This window comes from Bacillus rossius (genome assembly GCF_032445375.1).
Source record: "Bacillus rossius redtenbacheri isolate Brsri chromosome 9 unlocalized genomic scaffold, Brsri_v3 Brsri_v3_scf9_2, whole genome shotgun sequence".
Classification (NCBI taxonomy): Eukaryota; Metazoa; Arthropoda; class Insecta; order Phasmatodea; family Bacillidae; genus Bacillus; species Bacillus rossius.
This window is the reverse complement of record NW_026962013.1, coordinates 17,040,351-17,053,598: the sequence shown is the minus strand read 5'-3', so window position 1 is coordinate 17,053,598 and position 13,248 is coordinate 17,040,351. Positions and strand designations below refer to the sequence as shown.

At 38.2% G+C, this 13,248-nt stretch overlaps 1 long non-coding RNA gene across 1 annotated transcript in view; it reads left to right on the top strand.

The window, feature by feature from the left end:
* Positions 1-789: 789 nt before the first annotated feature.
* LOC134543039 (uncharacterized) overlaps positions 790-13,248 on the top strand; it is a 99,264-nt gene continuing 86,805 nt past the window's right edge. The window contains exon 1 of the long non-coding RNA XR_010076880.1: positions 790-1,121. This is a non-coding gene — a long non-coding RNA (uncharacterized LOC134543039). The remainder of the gene's footprint in view (positions 1,122-13,248) is intronic.

Genomic DNA, 13,248 nt, shown 5'->3' with positions numbered 1-13,248 from the left:
AACGATTATTGAAACTAGATGAAAATGGATTTTTGTAACAGTTTGGAATGTTAATATTGATATAAGTAATTATTTAAAGTCCACGGTGACCTGTTTATGATTTGTAATAAGTAAAACAGTAAAAAAAAAAAAAAAAAACCACAAGCCTGCTTACATTTGATTGTTGACAAAATCTTAGGCTTACGTGATGTATTTTGAGGCAAAGGAAAAATTTTTTTGGGGGTGTACGGCGAGGAGGGGGGGGGGGGGGGCATTAAGGTTTTTCGCCTAGGGCGCCAATTTACCTTGCACCGGCCCTTAAAGTTCAAAACAGACGCGATACGTGCGAGAAGAAACTTTATTCGTTGCAAGTGGGAGGTACTTCGCGACGAGATACGAATGACATCATATGGGTGCAGCGAGGAACGAGAAAACCAGATGTGAATAAATCACGATCACGTGGGCTTGTTTCAAGGTGACGGGACACGTGGGCTGGAACGCACCGCGCAGCTTTCATTAGGCTCGCCTCGTTCTTTGGGATCGTCGCGCGGACAAAATTACTCATCCACGAGACAACTGTTGGAAAAGATTCTTTTAATAAAATATATATATATGTGTAAATGAATGATATCCGAAGTTTCGAAAAGCGAGCCGCTCTCTCTTGTTTATGTCCCGTCTCGGCACGCGGCGAGCTTTATATGGCTGCAGTAGCCACGGGCCTCCCTCCCCGCTCCTACTCCGATACTCCCCTCCCGGCAAGGAAGAAAACAAGTCGACTCGTCCACTTCGCCGCTGCGCATGCGAAGTCGGGCCGCTAGGAGCCGTCACTTCTTCAGTGGTGTTTGAGATCTCGCCGCGCGTAGTTGTAACGAGTAGTCTCTAACACATCCGAACATTAACATTTAACACGAGGTTCGAACCTCCTTTTTTTTTTATATAAGTTATACCGCGTATCGAACAAAAGTGACGTGGACGTGAGAAATAATATATATTGTTATTTTTTTTTTAAATAAATAAAATGAGTGATACTAACCCTACGACGCAAAGTATAGCAGACTATTTAGCACAGTTATTAAAAGATAAAAAGCAACTTGCAGCGTTCCCGAATGTTTTTATACACGTGGAAAGACTACTAGATGAAGGTAAGAAGTTTTTTTCTTTTGTCAAGTGACATTGTAAATTATATATTGTGTGTACATAATGCGCCGATACGTTATTTTACCGCTAAAAATTCCTGAACTTTTAATTGTGAACATGAAATGCGTATAGATTTTTTTACATCCAAAAATAGGTGATTTTTTTTTTTTTTTTAGTATTTTTCAGCACCATTAGAAAATAAAAAAGTTATGTTAATTTAGCGCATGTAATTTTATTGAATACATATTTTAAGCACATTTTATTAGGGTTGGCCAGGTTGTCTTGCAACATGGTAAAAGTGAAACCTAGAATTGTCAGGGATATTTGAATTTGATAATAAAAAAAAGAAGGAATAAAGCAATATGTTACATCAACTATTGTCATGCTTATTGTATTTTGAGTTGTCTCTTTGTTGCAATTCTGGCTTATAAAATATTTTTGAGCAGAGTTTTTTTTGGACGTAAGACTTTAGTACATCTGCGATGTTGTATAGGAGCGTGATTTTATAAATTTAATAAATAATAAATTTAGGGTTTAGGGTTTTGGTTAGTATGTAAACAGTTTTGTCGCGACATTGAAGAATCTATAAACTATAAAAGACCAGATGAAGTTAGGGAATTCTGTTTATGGGTTTTGCGTTAATAGTTTTTGTTAAAATGAAAAATATAAGTAACGCTTATAAATTAAAAAAATTATGCAAAATTTTTAATAACAAAGAAAATTCGTGCGACATCTTCGTGCGATCGAGTTCGACAAATTTTATAGCGGGAGAAAAAAAACAAGTCTTTAAGTTAATTCCTTGAGGTCCGTAATTACAATTTTTTTTTGTATGTCAAGTTTTTTTTTTTAATTTTTAATAAATTTTATGTTTATGTTTACATATTTTCGTAATGGCATAATGACTGGGCTTACTCGCCAATCGCTGGCATCAGTTTTGAACGCCAATAAAGCAGCTGGAACACACATATTGCGCGTGTTTGCCTCGTGCGGACGGTCAAATTACCCTCTCTGCGTCTCCCCTTCCGCTTCTACCACTCCCAGCATACTTCCACGCCCCCCTCACAGCTGCATTCCAAAGACCACTCCGCTCGGCAGGTCCGCTTGCGGCGCCGCCATCTTGGAAATTCATCTGTTTCTTTCCCCTCCCGCCGCGCTGCGCCGCTGTCTCTCCGCGACAGGTTTTATTCTACACACACAAGAGAACGCGCGCGCATTTCAGTGTTTCCTTCTCAAGGATTTTGTGTTAGTTTTTTTTCTTCTCTTTTTTTATTTCTTCCCCTCCCCCCCCCCCCTCTTTTTTTAAAGTTCCATCTACTCGTTTGCCTTTTGAGACGAAGCAGTCTTCTACACCAACCTAAAAATAAAAAAATAAAAACTGTTACTTACTGTTCGTTTAAAAACATCCACCTCCTAGAATCCTAATGGATACAGCGAACATAAGCCTAGCAATCAAAGTGTAAATTTTGAGTTATCTGTGGAGTTCATCCGGATTTATCAACGGGTCATCAGTGTCTGAAATTGTTTGCTGCAAGTCTTTTTCTCCAAATAAACTTTGGCAGATGTGTTTTTCCACGAGGATTGTCTCATCTTTCGTGTCGCTTTGGTTTCGTAGCGGTTACGCTCTTTCATTCACGAGCGCAGAGTGGTATTTTTATTTTATCTTGTTTTTATATATCTCAGTAGTTTGAGTGATGCTCACACACATTTGGTCAAAAAGTGGTTTTTGGAATGCATTACGTATTCGCTTAAAAACTTGAAACCGGGAAACCGGGTCCCGACTTTTCATTTCTTCCCCAATTTAGCTACAGAAATGTATTTTACCTACTATATATATATATATATATATATATATATATATATATATATATATATATAAGCGAGAGAGATGATTTGAAATATTTTAATAATGATTTCACATTATTTGTAATGTTTTTTATCGAACCTTGCCAAACCTTTTGCATCAGTTATGTTCATTATGATCACGTAAGGGGAGGAGGGGGACTCCTTGCAACCGGGCGGTAGCACAATCGCAAGTCATTCAAATTTTAAAAAATCAGTGGTAGACGTGAGAAAACCTAGGCGATCCGAAAAAAAAGTTAGCCAATTTTATCGTGGTTTTGTAGATTCTCACGGGTTTGCAAGGTGTTTCCTGCGTTGGCTAACTTTCCGTTAACATCGGGAATAATAATATCCTTAATCTTTAGTTACATATTAGCGAAAATACTACGTCATTTAGCTTTATTACACACTATTTTAGGTCCAAAATCGAAGCCTGGCTGCGAAATTATTAAGTTGTTATATAAGAGCGCCAAAATACTGTTTTTTTTTCCCCCTCGCGATGCATTGTTGTATAATGACTGACTCGCAGCGCAACTGGCCGCGTGGTCAGAGTTGGTAGCAGCTAATCGTGTTGTTGAGGTTGGTAGTCCTGCCACCTGTCAAAGCGACCTTGAAGGCACAGGCGCTAGCTGGCTTCCGCCGCGCAAGGTTTTGTATTACGAGTTCTATGATACTTTACGATGCACGGTAGATAACGGATCGTGTTTTATACTAACTTTTAACTATTTAGGCGTATTCCCACTACTTGTAGGTTCTCTGATGGGTAGAAATAATTTGGTAAAAAACATAAATTCTTTAAAAATACAGATTTCAATTTATACTTATAACTATTAATTGTATCAAAGTTAATTCTGACATAATGTTCATGGGTATCTAATCAAAATTCTTGTCACTGCATTTAAATGAAATAAATACGTAACTTTAATAACCAGGAGGCCAGTAGTTATATTCAAAAGAAAAAAAAAAGTATAATAATTGATTTTACAGTTGACAACACAGCGTTCGCAAACAGACTATTACGTAATATTTGATTTTTCACATTCTGCTCGGGTGCGCATGGTTACGTGATTAACACTGAGATTATGGTATGTTGCCCATTAACGAATAATAGGCATAGTTTTTAACTCACTAAAATTACTATAATAATTTTGCCCGGATTTGAAACTGTAACATTCAAGTACCTGTTTCAGGGATCACAGCAACAAAAGAACTATATCTGATAACAGTCGTTGATTGCATTAGCTGTGCAGAACATTTTGAGTGCAACTTTGAACGGCTTATTCGCTAAATATGTCTTCGAGAACCCAGCCGTTGCGTTTTAGAGGTAGTAAAAATCTCGTTTTATTTTGTTTGTGTATGTCGGAGTTTTAATAAGGTATTTTTGATATGTATCTAATTATGTTCTACATTAAATTAATACTGGCACGTTCAATAATGCGTTTTTGTTAACCACTTGTAAACGAATGAACGTGTATAGGTTCACACTGGCTTTTTTTTGAAAGTTATGCGAAACGTAAGCAAATGATGGCCTTATGCGCGGAAGACAAGAATCGGTCTGCATCTTAACTTGCGTGTGTACGTAATCGCGAACTGATTTAAATCTCCCTGCTCCTCCTATGTATGATCCCAATGACATATTAAACATAATTTAGAACTTATTTAACTACGTTACTTCAGTTCATTTGCCATGAAAATGTAGCGTTGTCGTCGCATCTGCGACTGCGACGTAACGAATCATCTCCAGTGGCCCTACGCTCGTAATCCACGTGTCCACAGTCCGCCAAAGTCGACGGAAAAAGTAAAGAAACTGAAGGACTGGTCACACAAGTCACGTAACGTAAGCGGAAGAGCTGAGCTGGGCATTGTCGAGTTTATAAGCACGGGTTCGTGTGCGCATATGCGTGCCATTGTGGATAGGCTACTCTGTTCTGGGAGATGCGTCTCCGCTTCCGTGTCGTTGTGGAAGGGACCTTGGCGAAAGAGTTTTTTTTTCGAGCAGCACGAGGGCTCTGAGGGTCTTCTGAGGGTCTGACGAAAGCGAGCTGACTGCCGGAGATGAAGTCACGAGCCCAATGTTAGCGATGCGCGCGCCGCCGCGTCGACCACATGCGTCATGCCGTCGACCGCTGCCAGTCCGCAAATAAAACCCCTCCCTCCCTCCCTCCTCCTCAAACCCTCATTTCCCCCTCCCGATCCGTGGACGCCGCACGGGTCGTGGAAGGGCGTCTCTGTGTGTGCATATGTACGCCTCCTAAATATCCTTAAGAATTCCTTAATTTGTTTTTGATTGAATATTGGATAAAGTTTAAAAACTGTAAACTTACTTTTACTGACTTAAATCTACACTACTATTATAAAGAGGAAGTGTTTGTTGTAACTACTGATCCTCTTCTGACAATTATTTCACTAATAGGAAGCAGCATTATCCCTGAGTGCTATAGGCTACGTTTTATTATGAAAAAAAATTGAAAAATTATTAATTTAATATTAAATATCAGTAAACAAATACACCATAGATATATGTATACCTCAAGGACATGCATATCAGGAAGAACTAAAGTCACACCAAAAAGATATGGAAGTGATGTTAATTTTCACCAAAGGGATATAAAATGGCGTGAATTATCCTATATATAAGGAAACTTTTTATGGTAAAGTTAATTAAAAAGTTCAGTAACTCAAGTAGCCTACGTGGCAATGCCAGCACGATCTACCGTCTCGTTTTTAATCCACAAGGAAAAGTCTGACGTTCTTCGATCAGAGTGCACTGCATTAGCAATGTTTCTTGATCAGTATGTGTGGAAAAAAAATCATTCAGATTACTTCGTGACACGTCACTTTGCCCCGAAGCAATTATTGTTTAGCTAGTTTCAATTAGGGCATGGCAATTTTTTTTTACCAAACGCAGCATGTCTTGAAAGTTTTCTCCGACTAGTGTGACGCTTGTGTTCTTTTCGTTGGGATACCTTAATTGATAATGTGTTTTTTAAACCAGATAGCAGATTTTCTAAGTTTTGTAGAAAATACTTCGAATTCGTCCCAGGCATCGGCACTTTTCTTCACACCACACCGCGGAGTACTTGTGGTTTGGCCTCTTTCTCAGATTGTTCAACACGGTCATTTGTTTTCCCACACTGGTGGATGACGTTCATTGTATTTTAAACGGATTTCCAGTCTTAGACGCTTCATAGTTACTTCGCATACCCAATGCTTGTCCGTCGGCTATTGTTTGAGTTTTTCGCCATGCGTTCTAGGTAGTGTAAGATGAGATGAAACTGATGGAAAATTAAAAAAAAAAAAAAAAAAAAACACTTGATTAATTTCAAATATGGCAAAAATTAACTTAATAATTGGATTGTGTTTAAAAAAATCATGTTCAAAATATAAACTGTATAGGTAATCAACAAAAAAATTGTAACCCACTTTTTACTATTATAGATCAAAATTTCTATCCGTTTAACTAATATAAACATTGTTGCCTTCATTTTTTTTTCTTCAGTGAAAGAGTATTATATATCAATTCACCCGAGCTTTTTGACATGAATTAAAATAGGGTTTCGAACTATACCTTCAAATTACCTCACTTAGGTGAATTGGTGGTATCTTTTTATTTGTATTTTGTGGTTGAAACTTTTTTTTTTAAATGTACAAACAACATCAAATTTGATCAATTTGTATATCCTATTTTTTAAAAAAAGTTGTACATTAGGAAATATTTAAACAGCATGAGAATGGTTAAATATATATATATATATATATATATATATATAAACTAAGTGTTCACCGGTTTACCTTATCTGATATAACTGCCACAGTGAATAGGCACAACACGAAGGAAGCAAGTGAAGCGAGTCGCGGCGGTAGGCATGAATACTTCCAAGTTCATTGTGTGGGCAGGTGGCTGTGACATTTTTCCATTCACGCGTGGTGGACATGCTCGCTTGTGCGTGGAAGGAGCGGGTAGGAAGTGGCTAGCCATTACACCTCTGGCATGGAATCTGTCCCCTCCGCCCGTCATAGGAGACACCGGCTACTGGCTGGCGCTTTCAAAGCAGTAGCGACCAACTACAGGCCTTCTCCGATCTAAATTGAATGGGCGTGGTGCCCGCTGTACCGAGATCTCTTCTGCTGATAGCCCGCGGAGATAACAAGCTAAGGGAGGGGGGCTTGGGTAGAAGGACCACACTCGCGTTTCTGTCCTGGAAATCCCTCCCCCCTTTTTCCTCGTTCACTTGCCTTGTGGTGGTCGTTCATTATTTTTTAATCTGTACCTCTGAGGCATAAGACACTATTTAACAAAAAAAAATTTTTCCAAGAGAGCAGTTTAAAGAATTTCATGAATTTTTGTATGCCACTAGAAAGATCGTCAGACTATGGTCATATTTATGGCTAAAAGTCCATGTTGCCCAAAAGTGTCTTAAATTATTATAACTCCCGTAGTAGACACACTATAAAACCCGTACAAATTGTTTTTAAATCTTAATTTTTTTAATGTAAAATGTTTGTCTGAAACTATTTTCGGTAATACAAACCATTATTGCAAGGGGTTGAAAAAACCTGTGGTTGGAATGAGGAAATAAATAAAACTTCCCTACCTTGTACACTATCGAATCCATTCTAATTTTGGTTTGTCTAAATATTGTCTAAAACTGTTTAAATAAATTGTTATTTACCCAATCATTACTGCAAAGGGTGGAATTAACAAGGTTTGAAAGTTAAAAAAAAAATACCTTTCTTTTTAAAAAATAGAAATACTATCATATCCGTTTTAATTAATTGTATGAATCGTAAACTTTGACTGAAACGGTGTTTAATGAAAATAATTATTAAAGTAAAAACAGGGGGTTGAAATTAAAAAAAAATTAAAACTATTTTAGTATAAATTTCATTTGAATTTATTTTTAACTATCTTAATATTATTTTACACCTTGAATTGTTATATGATCACGTTATTAGTGCAAGAGATAAAAAATAATGTTTGAAGGTCAATTAAATAATTACTTTAGGTGGCATATAATATGAAATTCGTTTTAAGCTATTCAATGCTTCGTTGTAAACTATTGAATGCTGGATATAGTTGAGTTAAAAATTATCGTAATATTTTCGCTGCGTGGAAAATGGGCAAATATTTAATTTATAATTTGTAATATTGGGGAACATAAATAAGTTTTGTACATTAAGTTGTTTTAAAGTTTTCCAGAAGTTTATATGGGTTTCCAAAATATTTCCAGAATAAATAGGTACTTCGAAATCTACCTACGCCTGAGACCGTGCCGAAAGGTTTTTTTTTTTTTTTTTTTTTTTTTTTTTTTAACTGCTTCAGTGGCAGGAATGTAAATTTCGGCCATTCTCTGTTCGAAGTTTCTGATAAAATTGTTCTCTAAAAGTTGGTACAGGGAACGTGTGTAAACTGTAATATATCAATAAATAACAAAATAATTCATAGTACATTTTCGTGGTGTTCAGCTTTTTTTGTAAGACCAACAATAGACATCGTCAAGTCCACAACAGTCACGGATCACGGTTCTTCCGCCATAGTGCTGGTCTAATGATACGTGATCGAGTTGTTAATAACGTTGAAACGAATGGTTGCAGATAGCCGTCGTTACATGGTGCGACTTCCGGACAAATTTCTTATCTAGTTTGTCATTTTATGGTCTATGGACCCCAAAACCATGGCCAACTCTAAAGTGTGTATATATATTTATGTGTGTGTGCACATATGAATCTGTGTGTGACTGGTTTTAATGTAATGCTACTTATTATTATATTGTTTTGGAAATGCCGGATTTTTAAGTGTTGTTTACTTTCCAGCACGTGTATGGCTATGCTTAATTTTTAGTTACCTATGAAATAACTTTTTTGGTTAAATTTTGTAATTGTTAGCTATCTTTGAAAATTTAGTTAAAGCTTAATTCTACTTTCTGTCTTATTACCTATTTTATCATCTATTATATTTATGTTACGCTTATATTTGTAAAATTTTAATGTATACTGCAATTGCACAAATTGCTTCAGATATTGGTACCGTATTGCCATAATTTTCATGAATTGTTTCTGCAAATGTGTTTTTTTTTTCGGATCGTTTGATTTTTGCAACAACTTGTTCTTGAAACGTTTGCCTATTTTACATACAGTTGCTGTTTACACCAGTGCCATTTAGTAACCGTCATTTGCATCACAGACCCCCGAGTGTGCGATAAAACCCTGCCTCCCACATACTCACTGTGATAACGCGACCAACGAATGTCGTGCGACGTCATTCCCGTCATATAACAGTGAATCGCCGACCGCCGTAGCGTAGTCGGATGCACACCGGCTTATGGTGCGAGGGGTCCTGGGTTGGAGTCCCGGGTAAGGCATGGGTGTAAAAAATATATATATTCTCATATTTGATAACGACTGGAAATTGAGATTCACGCTGCATATGATGACCCTTTGGCTATGGGCGAAAGCTGTAGGCCACATAACTATATATATAAAAAAAAAAACACAGTGAATCCGAACGTGAGTTTTCTAACCCTTGCGTGCATTAACCGATAGCTGTGAAAGCAGGAACAATTGACCAACTGGTCTGTCTCGCACACCATGCGAATTTTTTTTTGTGCAATATCTTAGCTCTTGTTATACTGCAGTTAGTAGTAATAGTAGGAGTGATTTCGTGAATGGGACGGAAGTCGCGTTAAAACGGAAATGTGCAACCACGGTGCTGCTATCTGCGGAAGTCTCAGAAATCTCGAAAAGATGGCGGACCCGCGTGATTCATCCGTATATATTGCTTTCATGAACATCGCAGAATTTACACCGCTCTTAGGTATTAAAAAAACTTTATAATAGTACAACTAGATCCTTTAGTACTTTATCTTATAATTTATAGTCATAAAAATATCTCATAATTTATAGTCAAAAAAATAAATGCCAACTTAAAAAAAATACGTTAGAATCCTGGCATTACAATTTTGGCAACCCTTAGTTACCATTGAAACGTAGAGACAGCGCAGCGTTCATCATACTGTAGAGACACACCAAATTGTTAGCTTGCATTTATTCGAATCCATGAAGAATAAAACAATTTCGTGATGAAATATTTACTGTTAAATATTAAATGTTTAATCAGCGCAATAAGATTTCAGGTTTGTTTGTGGGAAGTATTTACCAACTGATTGCAGTCGTTTGAGCAAAAAAAAAAATTGTGTATACAAAATATATACGTACAACAGAAGGGCACGACCTGAGAGACTTACTTCGGGACGGTACTTGGTATATAGGTAGTATCCTTTCAGGGTATTCCACGGGTGACAAATTTTTTTTTGTCCGGTAAGCTTTACTATCCCCACTGTAGCTCGGCTCGACAATTTCTCTCTCCACTGCTCGTCTCTCACCGCGCGCCTATGTCCTGACGGGAAGCCTAAGATGTACATCAAGTTCTGTCCCTGCCCGAACACGCCCGAATACTCACCTTCGGCCAACCTCGGGTTTATTTATATTAATTTATATTTCTCTGTTATTTTAATGTAGCTATACTAACCTAACCAACCGTCCATAGTGTTTTAACGTAGCTAACCTAACCGACCACTTTTAATATTTGAATTCATTTTTCCTGCGCAATAATAAAACAAATCCCGAGGTTGGCCGAAAGTGAATATTCGGGCGTGTTCGGGCAGGCACAGAACTTGATGTAGGCCTACATCTTAGGCTTCTCCTGTCCTGACACAATGCCTCGCAATACTCGCTCGTTCGCCGCGCATACAACACAGTCCCCGTGCACGAAGCCCGTCGCTCGCTGTGTGCGCTGTTGCTTGTGAGTGGGTCACTCGCTCTCTTCACTCCACCGCCCTCGCAGGTAGCTCCTCCTATGATCCGCCGATCAGGCTGGCCTCCGTCTTATAAAACACCTGCCAAGTCCCGATCTGGAAAGGTCTCGCAACCCCTCCGAAGTGTCGCGTCATCTGAATCCCCGACGTTAACACCCGAAGCTGCGAGAACAATGGCGTTCTAGTTACGCCACTTCTCGCGAGGGTGCTTCTCGGGACGCGCAAACGTACCGGGCTATTTCCCCTCCCCCTTTCCAACTCTCCGTGCTACGCGATACAGATGTATGATTTTCAGAAAGCAGCCGGCTAATAGAATATGACTAATCAATCACACAAATAGGGTACATTTTCAGCGAATAAATAATTAACATAACAAATGGAGAGAGACTAAGGTATCGTGAGAAACGTCGTAACGATTCTAAATTTGTTACTACGCTCATATATGGTTAAGTATGGTGAATTTCCGATCAAATTCTTACTTGTAATCTTAACGGGGGAGATATATCAATAAAGGACGCCATATTGGTTTCAATAGTTTCTATTCCATAACAATTTTCTATCTTTTAATGTTGGGAATTTGTCTTCGTTAAGACAGATCCACACATTGAGAGATTTACCAAGTCATAACAAAGAGTGTATTGACAGTATTATTACAGCTGTAGTCATTCCAAAAAAAAAAAAATTAAATACTAAATGTCAATGACTTCAATGATTTCAATGATTATGTGCAGCAGCTTGTCAATATTAACTTTAGGCATTACATTAAATTATATACTGGTTTTTAACGAAGCCACACTTGGGATTTAAAAAATATATAAAATTGTTATTGCTAAAAAAAACTGTTAATACCAAATTCAGTTCTTGTTACTTCTTCCCCTTGAGTGATGGAACCCTTCAGGTTCTAGGCATGCATGCAGAAGATCGTAAACGCCACGTGAGAGGGAGACGTGAAGTTTTGCTTCTCTGGAGGAGGGGGAGGGGGGCGTTGCCGAGGGAACTATGTTGATGGGGTGTAGGTGGGGGGGGGGGGGGGGGGTAGGGATTCCAGAACGGCTAATGGTTGTCGCGGAGAGCGCTGCAGATACGCCGGCCCGTGTTTGTTTACCCGAGGCGGCTCTCTCCTGTAATCGGCAGGTGGGTCGGCGTGTGTGTGTGTGTGTGTGTGTGCTTATGGCTCGCAGGTAGCACTCGCCGGGGTTTCCCCCCGCCCCCTGCTACCGGCGCGATTGATAACGAAACGCCGGCCTCCTATCGCATACCTTCCTTTCGGTGTCGCCTCTCCCCTCTCTTCCCGCTCGTCGTCTGTCTGCTGAGCCGGGTCAGGTGCCGAGGTACGTACGAGTTCCTCGAGCGGTTCTAAGGCCGGGTTTGTAAACTACGCAAGGGACGCAAGATGCAACAAGTTAAATAACAAGTTATTTTTCTTCAAATACTCGTTTGTAAATTACGCCAGACAAAAAAACAAGCTCAAACATTCTTTCAACTTGCGTTTCCTCCTTCCATTTTTGAAGTAAAAGTGCTATGAAAACTATAAGAAATGCATAGTTTGTTTATACAACTACGAAGCGCCGGCCAACAGACAGACATAGTCCAAAAAATAGGCTGGCACTATACAAGTATAAAACAAATACGAACAATATAAATATAGAAAATCAAAAGGGGAATAAAATCAAATGTTGAAGTGTAGCCGCGGATATCCAAGCAGTCAAACAACATTATGGTTTATTATATGTAGGCCTACCACTGTTTCACATGTTAAAATTTCACACAGTGAAGGAAAATAACAGTTTAAAATAAAATTATTAACGATTTCACATGTTTTCATGATCATCAAAACAATCCGCGTTGGTGACGTCTTGCGCCTTTCGAGCTTTTTGAACGACCGAGATTTCCTTCTTGTGTAGTGTTCATTGTGTAGTTTATAAACCCGGTTTAAGGTATTTTATTCCTTTAGCGATATTTTTGCCCCTCGTACAGCATGCATGTAAACACGGCCAGAATTTATACATAAAATATTAATAACTACTTAATTATTTCTATAGAATATTCAACGAAAATTACAAATATTTTGACTAAATGGTTCTGTAGTTCACAAGAAGCCAAATATTATCAAATCATTTTTAACTAACTAATTTGAGTCTATCTAACTGAATTTTTGTTTTTTGTAATCCAAATAATTCACCTAATAAAATCAAGTCAGCTGAGTTTTGTCATCTCCGGGTTGAATACCAAGTTTCAACATGGCGTTGTGTGTCGAGATTTGCCGAGATGTCGCAAAAACAAAATCACCTTCCTTTGCTATACGTGCCAGGATCATTTATTACAACAAACACCATACCTTGTGAACAGTCGCTACAAGTAGCATGAGTTTTCTTTGCAAGTGAGCATCTTGTCCGTGTGTGCATTTGAGGTGTGATGCTGATCCGATTCCGAGGAGGTCATAACTAAAAAAAAAAAAAAAAAATTCGATCAGTAGAGG